The 15,471-nt window shown below is 31.7% G+C and overlaps 1 long non-coding RNA gene across 1 annotated transcript in view; it reads left to right on the forward strand.

Moving 5' to 3' along the window:
- LOC133199037 (uncharacterized) overlaps positions 1 to 14,991 on the forward strand; it is a 196,270-nt gene extending 181,279 nt beyond the window's left edge. Inside the window, exons 2-3 of the long non-coding RNA XR_009722726.1 lie at positions 14,302 to 14,564; positions 14,810 to 14,991. This is a non-coding gene — a long non-coding RNA (uncharacterized LOC133199037). The remainder of the gene's footprint in view (positions 1 to 14,301; positions 14,565 to 14,809) is intronic.
- The last annotated feature ends 480 nt before the right edge of the window (positions 14,992 to 15,471 follow it).

Raw genomic sequence — 15,471 nt, forward strand, 5'->3', positions numbered from 1 at the left:
ACGAACAGGACGACAAAATGTACCATCATAATCACGCTGCATAAAATAGCACATGAGACACGTCAGTGTGATTCACACACCAATTACATTCACAAAAGTACCAAACACAGCGAAAGAAATCTTTAAGCAACAATATCTGCGGGGCGACAATATGTACCGTGAGGGTGAGGCACATAATGTCGCCAGCGACAATATGTACATGTGTAACTTTTCGGCCGGCGACAATATGTACCGATGGACGACAATATGTGCAGTGAGGGTAGGTACATATTGTTGCCGACGACAATATGTACAAAACGACAATATGTACCGTCACAGACCTCAATACTGCATGTATATGTGCAAAAATCACGTGACTGCCACATCACGTGACAAGTCTTAATAGAAAATCTAATCGTCCTCAATATGTAGTTAATAACCATAATTACATTTGTTCGGTATTATTAAAGTACAAAAAAGAATCGCCATCCTGAAAAAGAATATATTTTGTAACATGAAAAATCGCCGATATTTCCACTGCACACCTTAATTGTACTGCTTAAGGGTCCTCTGCCAAATTGTGAATTTCATGGCCCCTGGATCAAGAGATCTGGTGTTAGGGCAGGAGTCCACAGATCAGATGGTTAACATGCTTGTATTCTTTAAATATGTTTTCTTTGCTTCTAGGTATAAATGATTGAATGTTTATGCTACGAAAGAGTTCCACTTGGATCATAGGTTTTGGTGCAAGGATGGGGCTCTGTGTCATATATAGTAAAAATGCATTATATCTTTCAATTTTTTCTTCTCTGCTCCTAAGTATTATGTAAAAAAACTACGTGCATAGTAACGAATAGTACGTATCACTGTTAAGGCTAAATAAGCCTAATTTATACGGTTTTCTGTGAAATCATACAAAAATAACAATTCCTGACAATAGCAGAAAATGAAATAATTTGCTATTTTAAAATATAAGAATAATAATCAGCATCAACACTAACCACTGCATTCAGTTTTGTCGCTAGTTAAATCCCACACAGTACGAATGATCGCAATGCACTTGTCGACATGAAGTCATCATGGTAAAATTTGACGCATTTTATGTGCAGTGAGAGGTGGATCAAGTAATAATTTTTAAGAGGGAAAAATGCATTTTATTATTAAATAGAATTTATTTTACAAATCTTAGGTAGACTATTAATACAAATCTGAAACCTTTGTTTAGTGCCATTATTTAAAATCTATCGAAAGAATGTATTGAATTTATTCTACAATGTTTCTGTGTACAGGGATTGCATACATGCTGAGCACACATTGCTCTTAATCGTGAACTAATGGGTTGAAATTCTGATAGCCATCTATACTTGGCTGCGCGGGGTTGTTTTGTGTAACGTGGAATAGAGAAAGTCATTGTAAAGGATACGTTTTTGAACTAAAATACAATGACCTTGACTATGACAATCGCAATCATCTCGGCATAATCAAATGGCGAAAACGTCTGCTAACTAACAATTCTGTTCTTTGAAAATTTTCATAAATATGTGCAGTGTTTAAATATTCAATTATTAAAACTAATCACAAAAAATGGTATCATAAGAAGTTAGATGAGATTAATACTCGAAGAACACTCGGGGAAAACCGTTTTTCTTCTTTCTACTTATCAAATACACGATTGCCGATATGAGCCTGCTTAAAATAATGGTACACGGCCTCTACCATGTATACCTGTAGTTTTATTTTCTTATACATGTACATTTCTCTTAATCTGTACATATACACATGTATATGTATGCAAAATATAACGTGTTATAATTTCGGGAAAAAAGACATGTAAAGAGAAAAATATAAACAACAGAAATAGATTTCGTCACTGTCAGGCCCGTAGGAAGCAATTTCACTTTGAGGGGGGCACAACCATACATTTTCAGTTGAGGGGGCACTATCAACTACCAAAATTCCCTGACAACCAAAAAAAAAAAAAAAAAAGAAAAAAAAGAAAAAAAAAGTCATTAGACGTTATTATTGAGGGGGCACAAGCATGTAGCAGCTATGTTTTCTATAGTATTCTATATATCGGCAAAATTATTGGGGGGGGGGGCACGGCCCCCCGTGCCCCCCGGTTCCTACGGCCATGACTGTAATTATGGTACATGAAAAATCTTATGTTTAAATTTTTGTCTATCATTCTTTCATTAATTTTTGCACTTGACATCCGATACTCCGCAAAGAATACAGCTAGGAAAGGTAGACACCAGTATATAGAAAGCAATTCGAAGGTGGGTATTTTTTCTTTAATTTTTAAATTGATGTACAATATATTTGCGTTTTAAAGCCACTAATACGTTCTATCAATATTGCTTTTCATTACTATATATTTTTTTCTCTCTTTTTCAACCTATAGTTGTGTCAGAGTAGAAAGATCAACTGAAAAAGAATAACTGTTTATAATTTTTTCACATCTTACATAATTAGTAAAGTAATAATAACTGCCACATGAATAGATGATGCATATGCAACTGCAGTAGAGTATATGTAAAATGTCACCAAGTTTTAAGAAGGGCAACCTGTGCTTTTTATAGATCAAGACATGGATGCTGAGAAAATGTAGAAATTATTTTAGCTTAGGTCAGATTTATGACATGACCGCAATGCTATCCAATAAAAGGGTTGATTAACATCTGGAATTCACGCAGCGGAAAAGTAAACAGTAAAGTGATGAGAAACTGATCACCTAAATTTTTTTTCTCGCAACCACCCATTGATAATTTCACTCATTTTCCTTGAAAGCAATGTGTCCGTTTCCCTGTAATATACACTACATGATGAATAGTGAGTTGGGAATTTAAATATTATTGGCCGTATTGATATGGCGGTCACAAAGAACACTAAGCAAATTAGGGAAAGGAAACCAAGCTAGATGACCTCTTAGTTTTGTGGATGCAAGTACTTTAAGAATGTTTCCAAAGTGTACTTTTATGGACGATTCGATACAAAAGAGACTGCTTTGTACTGAAACTGAACTACAGATTCAAGTCCAAATCTTGAACAAACAAGGTAAATATACAATTTTATATATGTCACGATATATGTATTTTTTAGGCAGTATCTGCATTTGAATTCGTTCCTGATCTACAATTCCATTGCGCAGCATAAGGATTTCGGAAATTGGTTGCTTTCTTTATTACGTGAAATAATTGAAGCTGAAATGTTAAACTTTAACCAACATTTAGGTTGCAGTAAAACTATCTGCATCTGCTATCAGTTACCTCTCTCACTTCCCCTTAAAAAACGTCCATGATGGACCTAGAGGGCATCCGTAAATACATGTACAATACAAATACAATACTATAGTAAATAAATACAATACTATAGTAAGTGCATTTAACTTTTTTTGATAATCTTATGTAGACCCATATCACGAATGAGCATTATTCTCAGAAACATGTATAAATGGTTGTATGTATATGAGTGTGTGTTGGGGGGGGGGTCTTTAGAAGAATGCAATTTCCATGCAATATAAACAGAAAGACTTTTTTATAAAAATTCGGGAGCAGGCACCTTCTGATCTACTCTAGTGCGCAATATTAAACCAGTCATATCTGTCATGAAATCATATATAAATGCCTAAGGCTTTGGAAAATTGAAGTTTATGAGACTTAAAATTTTCATCCATAGGTCGACTATGGATTGGTTCAGAATATGGTTGCCAGATTTCCTTTGGAAAATGCACTCTACAATCTGTCTATTGTATCAGCCAAGAGAAAAGCATAGTATTGGAACTTCGGTCAAAGATATTAAAGGAGGACGCTGTTTAAATAAAGAAAGTGTAACGGGACACAAAGAAATCTTATACCTTTAACAGAGAAAGAAATTTCAGAGGTTTTTTTTAATGTTTTTGTATGTTTTTCTATGTTCAGAAGGTTTAATATTATGTTAACTTTAATATTTAGCTTTTCCAGCTTGCATGATATTAAGATAAAGGTATCGTTTGTAATATAAGAATAATATATTATTGATATTCTTTGATATGAAATTTACCCCGAGTCTTTTTGTCATCAAGATGTAATGTATGCTTTTTCTGTAAACAATATATACAGAATTAGTTTATTTTATGAGAGGAAATTTACCTTGAAAAGTTCTGCTTTTTTCAAAAAGTAATATTTGTTTTATTCTGTGAATCATATAAACTGCAGCAGTGATATTCTTTGTGTGTGTGTGTGTGTGTGTGTGGGGGGGGGGGGGGTTATCCCGTAAAGTCTTGCTATCATCGAGTTGCAGTGTTTGCTCATGCTTTGAATAATATAAACTGTACTATTGATACTCTTTGGGAGGGAGGGAATTACATACTTGCTATTTTCAAAGTTTAATGTTTGTTTTTTTTTTAAAGTATGATGTAAAGTGTATCAGGAATATATTTTTCAGAGGAAATTTACCCCGTAAATTTGCAAAGCATAAATTCTGTATCAGTGATATTCTTGCTGGGAGGGGGGATTTACCCCGTAAAGTCTTGCTATCTTAAAGATGGGTGTTTTTGCTTTGAAATACTGTATATAAATTGTATCAATGTCATTTTTAATAGGAAAATTACCTTATAGATTGTAACCATCTTATAGATGTTTGCGAATCAAAGATACTGTTTCAGTGATTTTCTTTGGGGGAAAATTTACCCCGTAAAGTCTTGCTATCATTAAGATGGTTGCCTTTGCTTTCAACACTGTATATAAACTGAATCAATGTCATTTTTGAGAGGAAATTTACCCTGTAGAGTTCTGCGATTTTCGAAGTGTACTGTTCGCTTTTTATAAGAGTAATGAATACTGTATCAGTGATACCGTCTTTTGGGGGGAAATTTACCCCGTAAAGTCTTACTTTCTAAAAGATTGGTGCTTTTGCTTTGAATTAATATATGGAAACTGTATCAATGTTATTTTTGAGAGTCAGTTTACCCCGAAGATTTTTGCTATCTTTAAGATGTTGTGAATCATAAAAACTATATCAGTTATTTTCTTTGGGGGGAAATTTACCCCGTAAGGTCTTGCTATCTAAACGATGGGTGTTTTTGCTTTTAATACCTTTATATAAACTGTATCAATATCATCTCTGAGAGGAAATTTACCCTGTAGAGTTCAACGATTTTTCAAAGTGTAATGTTCGCTTTTTCTACGTATAAGATAAATTGTATCAATAATTATTTTAAGAGGAAATTTACCCTGTAGATTTTTGTTACCACCAAGATATTGTGAAGCATAAATTCTGTATGAGTGATATTCTTTGGGGAGAAATTTACCCCGTAAAGTTTTGCTATCTAAAATATGGTTGTTTTTGCTTTGAAATACCGTGTATAAACTGCATCAATGTCATTTTTGAGAGAAAAATTACCCCGTAGATTGTTGCCATTTTCACGATGTTTGCGGATCATAAATACTGTATTAGTGACTTTATTTGGGGGGAAATTTACCCCGTAAAGTCTTGTTATCATCAAGATGGTTGCTTTTGCTTTCAAACACTGTATATAAACTAAATCAATGTCATTTTTGAGAGGAAATTTACCCTGTAGAGTTCTGCAATTTTCAAAGTGTAATGTTCGCTTTTATAAGAGTATTGAATACTGTATCAGCTAGAGATATTCTTTGGGGGGAAATTTACCCCGTAAAATCTTGCTTTCTACAAGATTGGTGTTTGCTTAGAAATACTGCACTAGTGTATAAAATGTATCAATATCATTTTTGAGAGAAAAATTACAATGTAGATTGTTGCCATTTTCACGATGTTTGCGAATCATAAATACTGTATTAGTGATTTTCTTTGGGGGGAAATTTACCCCGTTAATCTTGCTATCATCAAGATGGTTGCTTTTGCTTTCAAACACTGTACACAAACTGAATCAATGTCATATTTTTGAGAGGAAATTTACCTGTAGAGTTTTGCGATTTTCAAAGTGTAATGTTCGCTTTTTATAAGAGTAGGGAATACTGTATCAATGATATTCTTTGGGGGAAATTTACCCCGTAAAGTCTTGCTATCTAAAAGATAGAAAAATGTTGAAAATGTCCACTAAAAGTATGATTATTTTTCCTTTTTTCTCTCTCTTTTTTCTTTTCGTTTCTTTTTGACATGTATATATGTTATTTTTACATGTCGTGTACATTTTCTACGATGTTCTTTATGCATTATAATATTTAATTTGTATGTATCATGAAATCTCCGAAAGGGGGAAATAAAGATTGAATGAATGAATACCATCATAAAACAATTTTTTAAATCAATGCTTCGTAAAGACTGTAAAATAATTTAGCACATAGAAAACTGTAATATCCACACTATATTTATAATACCCCCCCCCCCCTTTCTTTTCAGTAGATATCTTTGTTTTGATTAAAAATTTGTTATTTTTATTGCATTCCAATCCTTTAACTTTGAAAATAAAAGCGAGTTGATTAGTGTAAATTCATGATTTATAATATGGTCATTTTATGACATCGGATTTTTCAGTTATAATATATAGCAAATACTGAAGTGCATTTTTTTGATATAATTAACAAACAGTCTACAGTCAGAAAATATCCCTTATAAAACAAATTTAAGTCAAATACAGATTACGCAATGATATAGATTGTATAATAAGCAGCTGAAAAAAGAGCGGGTGTTGTGTAAATGTTAGAATGTTCATAATGGAGAAGCAGGTCGTGAGATCTAGTCCATGGCCATCTTGCAGAATCGTTTTTTTTAATCTTTATGTGACGAGTTAACAAATACGTTAATTAACTTTTTAATTTGTGAGACGAAATTATTATTTAAATAATATTTTACCAATAAAAACACCTTATCAAAGGTGTAAGGTGAATTAAAGTGATTTAAAGATTAAAAAAAAAAATAAAAAAAATTGTTGTATGTACTACGTACACAATGGAAATATAATGTTGCATACATTAAACACACATTACCCCTTCCTCCTCCCTCTCTTTCTCTGTGTGTGTGTATTTTGCTGTACTTATTTGTGATCTATTCATTATTTTAAAAATAATATAAAGCTTTTCTTCAGGATGCAGCCAAACACATGTACATTTCCTGATCAATGTCCCAAAGAATCATGATCATTTTTGTAAAAAAAGATCGTGTCCAGACAAGATTACTTTAGGAGTAAATGAGGGCTAGAGAAGCTTCCAATGTAAAGACTTTATCTAATAATTAGAGTAAATGAGGGCTAGAGAAGCTTCCAATGTAAAGGCTTTATCTAATAAATAAGCTTTGAAATACAAATCGGAAATCATTATGCTCTTTGCAACCCAAAATATCTCCAAAACGGGTGAATGTTTATCGATACATGACTACCACGGCTCTCTTTTAAGGGTGCTGGATTTTCTATTGCTGCTACAATAGCCATTCCAGAGTGAGAGCGTCGGTTTGATGCAGAAATAACAGCATATGGTAGAGAGAGTTAAAAATGGCAGCACTGATGGACACCTCAGTTAAAAGTTAAATGTTTGAATTAACTTTGGAGAAAGAATTGAACATTTATCATTAAGAATTCATTGTTTCAATTCAAGACATAAAAACTACCATAAAGTCTGTGAAAGTTTGAAAAAGTGATTTGTTTGAAAATTTAATGTTATATGTGGAAAATACACCAAAGGGAAAAATGAAATTCTGAACAAGATTCTGAATTTTATAAACAGTTCAACATTTCATTTCATTTATTTATTTATTTTTTTTTATTATTATATTTTTTTTGTATAAGTTTATTTTTATTAAATTTTGTTTTAATTAAGTTTTCATTGTTTCCTTGATTTATTCGGTTCTAAAATGTGTATAACTCAAATCCTAACACCCTTCAAGAAGTTTTGTGACGTCATTCTAGAGCGACTGACAAGTCAAAAAATGCAAAATAGGCATGTTATTAGGATTAGGGGATAAAAGGCACCTAACTTCGTGAACTGGGGGTCCAAATGAAATTCATATAAACTGCATTAAGTCATTAATAAAAGATTTTACTATGACTATGTGTATGTGTTCCAAACAAGAATTATTATCATTATGTAACAAAGTTTTTCCTAGTGAAACCTCATAATTTATCCTGCCACTGAAAAAAAAACCTTAAAGGTAATTGGTAAAAAACCCCTGAAATCAACATATCATATATACTGTTTAGCATTTTTCTGTTTTCTCTAAAGAGGATCTTCATAAATGTTATCATATTAGATTCAAGCAATAGTGAAGGATACTAACGTTTGCGTCGATTATCGAAAATTTAAATAAATGTAAAATCTTTGGCAGGATTAATCCATTATTTAGACAGAGAAGAAAACATGGAAGTATTTTGCCTCACTAAAAATGGACTTTTTAAGAAAAACACACTTAAACTTTAGTATCCGGAACACGGATATCTCGAATACCATGGATATGTTGAAGTGATAAGAAGTCCCAAGCACATATTTTCTAAACATTTCGAACCCTAGAGTATTTCTTATTTAGAATGATGATGCAGTAGTGAACTATTTGGCCCTATACGAATTCCATAGAGAACAACAATTAATTGTTCCAGTTGAGACTGGAAGATTGTATCGAGTACCCAAAATCATGGACCTTGTATCTGTTTTAAGGAAAAAAAGCAGATGAGTATCACTCTAGAACGTCAATCATTCAGAATGCCGGAAAAAGTATCGAATTAAAACATATTGAAATAAATGAAATTTAAATGCAATTTCTCGGAATTAGTGTCAACTGATGATTTAAATATATTTGTCTATTGTGTATTAATATATCTAAAGGATAGGAACGAGTCCCATCGAAATTAAGAAGTTTGATTGCATATAAATTTCAGGTTATCCCCTCTAAATACCTTTAAAACAAATGATGCGTACACTTACCATTTTTAAGGAAGATCTCTTCATATAAAATGTTTTAATGATATTTTTGCGACCATGTCTTTCTTATAATAGAATAAATATCCAATAAAATTAAGCTCCGTAGAATTCACTTTTTAATATATCCAGTACAATTTGTGGAAACCTCTTATTTTAATATTTCTAAAAGCCAAATGCTTTAAAGTTCTGATGAAAGTTCAATATTGTAACAAAAACTTGAAATCCACATCAACTGAGTTACAGAATAATCAAAATATACCTGATTTTATTTCAATCCATAACAGCACCAAGAAATTACTATAATATTATTTTTATGAAAAGAGCTTGATCGATTCTGCCGAAAATCTAAATTTTAAATAATTTTGAAAGCTTCAAATGATACAAATCAACGAGAATGAATATTTAAAAAAAAAAGAAAAGAAACAAGAAATCGTTATCACAAAAAAGGCTGGCCGAAAAAAATTACATTTAATTAAATCATTTGTCATTATAAGGGCCTTGTTAGAAAATACAATTTATCATTTGATCGTCTTCAATATCAATTATACACTTTGTTTTTACACAGAATTTGACAACTGATTCTCCACCGGTCCAACTTATCAATAAAGGAGGCTTTGACTGGACAACGGGGCATGCTTACTCCTGCTAGGCACCTGATCCCACCTCTGAAATTTCCAGGAGTTTTATGCCCTGTTTACAGATCTGTATTGTTGAGTATTCATTTTAGATCGACCACTCCTTGTCATCTTCTCCATTTTTTTTTTATTTGACAATGTTTTCAGATTTTAAATAAGTCAAATAATAAGTGTTTCTGAAGAATTTTTAAGGCTTAAAAGCATAAACAAAAGTCGAAGCACTTGAAGAAAAAATCGATATATTATTGTTAAATGATATATTTGTCCCTATGATCTTTAAATATTTAAATTTTAATATTATTACGAGATGGAAATCTTCATCTAATGAAGAAAATAATTTTTAAAGTTTGATAATTTAAGGATAGCTAATTCAGAAACACATAACACTGAATTAATATTAGACATGCTTTAGACATGAACTTTGCATTAATTAGAAGAAAACTTTCATTTTAATATATGGATTTGCAAAGTAAACATGTATGGTAATCTTTATCAGATTCAACAAATCAATATTTTAATGAATGAAACACACGGAGTACGTAACAGTTAGCCAATCACTTTTAAGTAACTGATATATGTTTTGATATTTATATTTGGCGTTTGGTATACCATACTGCAAATTCTTACAGAAACGCAGCAACGCAGCGAAAATACAAATTACGATATGGGCGCTCTTTGGGCTATCTATTTAATTTTTGTCTTCTTTGCTGTGTCTCAGTCTACCATTATTTCGCGGAAATATACTGCAAAACTGGAAATGGATGATAAGAAATCAAATGACGAACTTTTAGGAGAATACAATTCTACATCGGTTATAGAGTGTGGAGCGAGCTGTCAAATGGCCTGTAGTTTCTATGGATTTAATCCTCAAATGAAGAATTGCCGTACCCACAAGAAGATTTTCACGTCGGGGATTTCTAATGAGGGATGCTGGAGATATTATTCACATGACTGTGTGCATAATTGTTTTTTTTTGGCCACAATTCACATAAACATCATTCGTTTTTATCGCTCAAAATTATTTAATCTAAATAATAGTCCTGTCTGTTTACTTATTTAGTCTAACTAATTTTATTTTGAATGAAAACTGAATTTTTATTGAAGAAATTATTTTTTTATGTATTTTTACTTTTTGTTTGTATTATCTTTGACAAAATTTTTGAACTTCTACCGTGAAGGAAATACTAATGAAAAAAAAAAATCAGAGCTTACACTGTGACAATACAAAATGAACTTCATTTTAAGCATCATAACATTATACCACTCTTAACCATAAGAAAGCTTGTTTTTTTTTTTATAATTTACTAAAAAAATAATAAAAAAAGATGCTCTTCAAGCTTTAGTAACTCTAAATTATTATCCCGCGGAAACTATTCTGAAAGCTGAGATGGGAACCCTGCGCCATCGAATACTAAGCATTCTCTGTCATCCGATATTTTTTAAAAGAAATTTTAGATTAAAGACTTGACAATAATGAAAATAATGTTTAGTAATGAGGAGCAGTTTAACATAATCTACATTGTAGTTTACAACTTAACTTTAGCAATTAACCTTAATCATTATTAAAGGTATTATGTATCCTCTTACTAACCTGTGTATATATTTGATAAATCTTATTAGGATAAATCGTTCATTGGTGATAAGAATTTTTATTTTTCTTATTTGTTCACCTTGTGCCTCCATCACTGTTCCATCTCCTCAACACTTCCCTAGTGAAGTAGAAATGGACAGGCCTCTGCATGACCGTATAAATATATTTAATATATTTATTTATTTTTTTTTAAAAAAATAAATAAATCATATATAAATAAACACACCACCAAGTCACCCAGCTGAGGAGACTGAAGCAATCAATTTTTATGTAGATTTTATAAAAGCATATTAGTATACTGGTGAGACGGCAACAAATAATTCTATTATTGTAGATTGTCAGTTTATTTTTCTGCTTTAGTTATTCCCATAGATTGTAAGGATCTACATAAAGATGGTCACACTAATTCAGGAGTGTATCAAATTTATCCCTATGGAACCATTACCAGTCCTGTCAGAGTTTACTGTGATATGGTAACAATGACGGAGGATGGACGGTATGTATATCATTACTATACTACAATACCAGTCCTGTCAGAGTTTACTATGATATGGAGACAATGGACGGAGGATGGACGTATGTAGATTATTACTATATTACATTACCAGTCCTGTCAGAGTTTACTGTGACAAGGAGACAATGGACGGAGGATGAACGGTATGTAGATTATTACTATATTACATTACCCGTCCTGTCAGAGTTTACTGTGATATGGAGACAATGGACGGAGGATGGACGTATGTAGATTATTACTATATTACATTACCAGTCCTGTCAGAGTTTACTGTGATATGAAGACAATGGACGGAGGATGGACGTATGTAGATTATTACTATATTACATTACCAGTCCTGTCAGAGTTTACTGTGATATGGAGACAATGGACGGAGGATGGACGGTATGTAGATTATTACTATATTACATTACCAGTCCTGTCAGAGTTTACTGTGATATGAAGACAATGGACGGAGGATGGACGTATGTAGATTATTACTATATTACATTACCACTCCTGTCAGAGTTTACTGTGATGTGGAGACAATGGACGGAGGATGGACGGTGTGTAGATTATTACTATATTACAATACCAGTCCTGTCAGAGTGTACTGTGATATGGACATAAAGGACGGAAGATGGACCGTATTTATACATTTCAAAATTAGGGTGCATTATGTAATTCATATTTAGTGATTCCGTTGTTAAAAAGAATAAAGAATAATAAGATATGAATATTTTTAGTTTATATCATAACATATTGATCATACAATTGTTTGAAACAATGAATTGTATTGCTATATATGTTCTTCACTTTGAAAGGCAGTCCAAAAACGCCTAAACGGATCTCTGAGTTTTGACAGGAGTTGGACAAATTATAAAAATGGTTTCGGTTCACCTGAACAGAATGTCTGGGTTAGTAAGTGTAAATCACTATCAAATAAGGACTTTCATCTGCTTCCAAATTTTCCAAAATTGCTTTACTGTGACAAATAAAAAATGGAATCACATCAAACATCTGATTGTAAGTCTGGATTATATGTTCATGACAATACTCACTCATCAGGTTTATTTGCAATCTGATATAAAAAGGAAAACAAATGAGAGCGAGAGGATTACATCAGTAAGCGGTATGGTCTTTGAAAGATACCAAATTTAGCATCAATGTCTAAAACTTAGGAAAATAATTTGATTTTTCATTAATGTATATTCATATCTAAAATAGAATTATTGTATTGCAATAGACTTTACAGTGGATTTCAAATATATCTTAATGCAGGAAATGACGTAATACATCAGTTAACAAAAGAAAAGAACACATTCCTTTATGTGTCCATCACTCTCCAAAATGGTACAACGCTGTATGAAATGTACGATCGATTCTCTGTTTCCAGTGAAACAGAGAAATATCAACTCTTTCTAGCAGGACCTGCCACGGGAACCTTAGGTACGTGTAATTAAGTTAAGTTCTTAAAATTAATTACGAATCAAGTATAGAATTATATACTTCTATGCATAGAAAAATTATTAAGTTGTTGAAAAAATATACAGATATATTTTTTTCTAATATTCCGTAAACGTCTCTAGTTCCAAGATTTTAATATTTCACGATATCATTCGTAGATATAATTTACGAATTCCGCGGAAATTGAATTTCTCACTGCTTAGTAGTTGGAAATTTAAAACACAAGAAAATTATATTAATCTTTTTTGATTAGCATATTCAGTTGCAACCTTTGATCCGCCATTGTTATTAATCTTTGTGTGTGTGTTTTTTGTTTCTTTTTTGAATAATCTATATTTTGAACTACTACGGAATAGGAAGTTTACGGCGCGTAATTGATATATAATATGACATGTTCCCGAAAGCTCGATGTTGAAAGAATATGATTTGAGCCGTAACATAGTCAAATAAATAAACATTAAAATTCCAAAAAATCGCAACGCATTACACCTTTACGATACCTATTCTATATAAAATGAAAATCTAATATTTTAAAATATTTACAGGTACATCATTTCTTACCTTGTTATTATTTTGAATGATTTGCTTCGTATTGCATTTTAACATTTTAAAGGCAAGGTCTCTATTAGTACAATTATTTTGTTTTATTTTTTTTTAATCATACGTTAAAAGTATATCACGCCTGGAGTTTATTGTTCCATTAGAAAGGATGCCTTATAAATTGCACAGCGTTTTTATTGTTTTTTTTAAACAAATATTATCGCTATTTAAAGAAGACAGCACGAGAAGCCGTCTATCTTAGATGTACGTCAGTATTATTGACAAAAAAATTAATGTAATATATTGATATTCGACATGTATTTTGCTTATAAAGTGTGAGAAAATATACGGCATTCAAAACACCATAACATGGACAGGGGGTCAAAAGGTTAAAGTATGCGTTTTATTTTGACGTCACAAACGTTGAACGCCGTGGAAATGCTACGTCATAAATGAAAATCAAAATCAAAATTCTGGCTAACATTGAACAGAATCTGCTGCAATGTTTCTTCCATTAATTGTAACTTACCCTAAGGATAATACAGGGATTTTGAAATCTAAATCAAATTTGCAGTCAAGGCCATGAGTTAAAATGTAAATATAAGCGCTAACGCCCGATACACAACTTGTTTGCACACACCGTTGCAGTTATGAGACTAAATCTTACATAAAATAACGATTCAATGCTTAAATCAATCTATCTATTTTCTCTGTGTTGTATTTTCTTTACAGGTGACATTATGTTAAACACGGGGGATTCTCGCTACGATCTGTCTGGGATGTCATTTACTACACCAGACAGAGATAACGACAGGTATAGTAGTGGTAACTGTGCTGCTCACCGTAACAAAAGAGGAGGCAGGTGGTTTAACCGCTGTCACAACGCCTTCCTTAACGGTCAGTGGTCCCTGACAGACTGGTGGGCACCATGGTATCCTACAGTACAGAATGGAGCAAATGTGATGCAGACCATGATGTTAATCAAACGTCACTAGGTAAACAACACTAAATTTTAATAATATCCTGTATTTACTCTTTGGTATTTCCTTGAACATTTTAAACGGTTATTAGAAAATTTGTACGAGGTATAAAACATGCCCTTTTATTTGTCTTAAACATTATTTAATTATTATTATTATTTTTTTTATAAAACATTATTTAATTCTTTTATTTTTTTTTTATAAAACATACCCTTTTATTTTTCTTAAACATTTTAATACTTTTAATTTTTTCTCAACAGATGAACATTCAAAATTGAGGGACCAGGCCTCAAATTGACGAGGACCGCCAATTAATCAGATGAAAAAATTCTGATAAAAGAGACAGTATTAAATTTATCATGGGATTCTATTCATTCTTTTTTTTTTTTTTTTTTTTAAATAATGTTATATATTAAGAGAGAAAACTTGTAATGGATTGTATTTTGAGGGGGTTTTGTGGTTGAACTATTTGCTGAAGCAATAAAGTTTTATTAATCTTCCTTACTGAATGTATCCAGTTAAATCTGTACATAATATATGTTGTAATAAATTGGAAATTAGAAATATTTCGTTCTTATTTACGACCACTGCCACATGAAGATGCCTGGACGGATAATTAGGAGAAAGATTGGTCTATAATAAACGTTTTACAGTGGAAACTGTTTTCTCCGACACCTGTACAATCTGTGAATTCCGACATTAAATTTCATTCTCATTTCTACTAATTTCCATGATCTTTACACTGTGAAAACCTACATAATGTTTATTTTTCTCCCAGTGTATGTCGGATAAAACAGGTTTCATTGTATTAAAGATATTTTATAACACAATCAGGTCCATTTGATGTTCATATTTTGTAGTACAATATATCCAAGACTAAGTTTCTCTAAAGAGAGATCCCCCATCTTCGCAGGTATGTTAA

The sequence above is a fragment of the Saccostrea echinata genome, unplaced genomic scaffold (assembly GCF_033153115.1).
Source record: "Saccostrea echinata isolate AGI-Se365-2 ecotype Australia unplaced genomic scaffold, CSIRO_AGI_Sech_v1 ptg000033l, whole genome shotgun sequence".
Classification (NCBI taxonomy): domain Eukaryota; kingdom Metazoa; phylum Mollusca; class Bivalvia; order Ostreida; family Ostreidae; genus Saccostrea; species Saccostrea echinata.